Here is a 2,324-nt window from a genome sequence, read left to right as displayed (position 1 = left end):
CTTTGTTGAACGAAAATCTAAACCAATATGAAAGTCACGCAAGTCAATACATAACACATGGATACAACGCAAAATGAGATTTAGCTGTCAACATCACTAAAAACAATAAATAGAAAAAACACTCTATATCATACTTGATTAAAACCAGCGAAAAGAGAGTCAGCTCGGAATAGCATAGCAAAAGATACGAATAGACTCGTTAAATAATGTAGAAAACACAAAAGTGATAATTAACTTGAATAAATTCGAAACGATATCCGCACTAAATAGAAACGATATGAAAAAGGAAGGAACAGATAGTTAAATGGGGGGAACACAAATAAACGAGAATTAATACTTTAGAACAAGTGTTTATGTTTATTTGTAATGAAGCACAAAGCTACACAATGGGCTATCTGTGTTCTGCCCACCACGGATATTGAAACCCGGATTCTAGCGTTATAAGTCCGCAGACATTCCGCTGTGCCACTGGGGGACTACTTTAGAACAAACGACATGCGACTGAGAACTTGTGAGAAACAAATAACTAGCCTTGTCCTTATTCTAGGTTTTCCTACCCTGTAGAAGAAGAGACTAGTTTTAAAAAATCTCATGAGGCTATTCGTAATATTTTATTACCAATACAACTATAATCGTTCTTTGAGTGTTTATAATAGTTAGGTCAGCACCTTAATAATTGTTGTTGATCCATATAGCTTATATAAATAGTGTTCAAAAAACAGAGGAGAGAGAGATTCAAAATGCACCCACAGAGAGTTAGATGAGAGAAACACATATATACCAAATATAACTCAAGAGAACAAACCACATGCGATTTAAAACTTGCAAAGACGTAGAACATACAATTGTTTATAAAAATAACTAACCTCGTGCATATTCTAAATGTTTCAATTTCCTATCCACTACAAGAACAGTTTAGTGTTACAAAATGTGAAAAGGCTGTTTGTAATGTTTAAAATCGTTAGGTGAATACCATAGCAATTCTTGTTATTCCAAATAGCTTATATAAAAAGTGTTTAGAAATAAATATAAGAAAAAGACGAAACACGTAAAACGAATGCTTATTAGAAAAAACGATGTTTTGCTGGACGAAATCACGTAAATCGATACATAACACATGGATACCGCGAAAAAAAAAGATTTAGCTGTCAACATCACTATAATATTAGGATTATTTTCTAATGCGTGTTTTTTTTTCACAGCTATTATTTCTTGTATTTGCGATTTCATTGTGCAAGTTAAGTAACTTTTTACGCGTTTTCTATAGTTAATTATCTTTTAGGGTGATTACTACATGGATTATGTTGGTTTCCGTTTTTAAACTGCTACTTTACGTGATTTAATGATCTAATTATCGTTTTCTTTCATTTCTGGAAGCTATTTATATTTCTTAGTGTTTCCCCTGTCGTTTTTCATGCTCTGTCTTTTTAATAAGTTATTTCTTCTTTTGTATAAATTTTAGTATGTTATCCTTAACTGTCTGACATTTTAAGCGTTTTCTCAATGTAAAAATCGTTTTTGTGTTTTGCATGTTTCATCACGTTCTCAACTCGTACCTATCGTTTTACGTGTTATACACAAGTAACCCTCGTATACTGTGATTTCGAAGTATCAACTGATAAGTTTCGTAGTTGATTTGGTGTGCTTGCTACACTAGAATATTGGTTTATATGATTTATATATCTAATCTACAATTTTAGATGAATTCTCTAATTGGTTAACACTATAATACAAGTCACTTGATATAACAACAATTGTTATAATGTGGAAATACGTTTAGAAACTCGCAAAGAATTGATATAATTGTACTCGTCATAAAACTTTAGAAGTAAGCTTATTTAATATTTAAACACTATATTGTTTACTTCCCGCCGTAGACATTTCAAGAGACATAACGAAAGTTCAACAAACAAACACATGAGGATAGTTTTAGTTGTTTTCTATAGCTCACTATCCCTTAACGTGATTTCTATATCCTTCTGCACGTATTGGAAATGGTTTATGCGATATCTATAGATAATGTAACGGATTTATTATTATACATATATTTTAATATCGACGTTTGTTTAGATTAAACTTATATTTAGAAACATACAGAGCTTATACTGTTAAATATGTATTGCGAAACACCCGCCTATTCTATAAAGTTGGGGATTTTTGAGTGTAAGGATCAACAACATATGTATGTACGTAAACGCTTAAATGTAGCTTTGCATTGTTACGTAAAATGATATTTCGATACTCTCCACATGCCTATAAATATAACCAACACCACGCGCCAAAAAAGAGTATCTATTATTAGTTCGCTATAGTCAGTGTGCTAT

Source organism: Limulus polyphemus, unplaced genomic scaffold, assembly GCF_000517525.1.
Source record: "Limulus polyphemus unplaced genomic scaffold, Limulus_polyphemus-2.1.2 Scaffold2205, whole genome shotgun sequence".
Classification (NCBI taxonomy): domain Eukaryota; kingdom Metazoa; phylum Arthropoda; class Merostomata; order Xiphosura; family Limulidae; genus Limulus; species Limulus polyphemus.
This window is presented reverse-complemented; position numbering follows the sequence as displayed.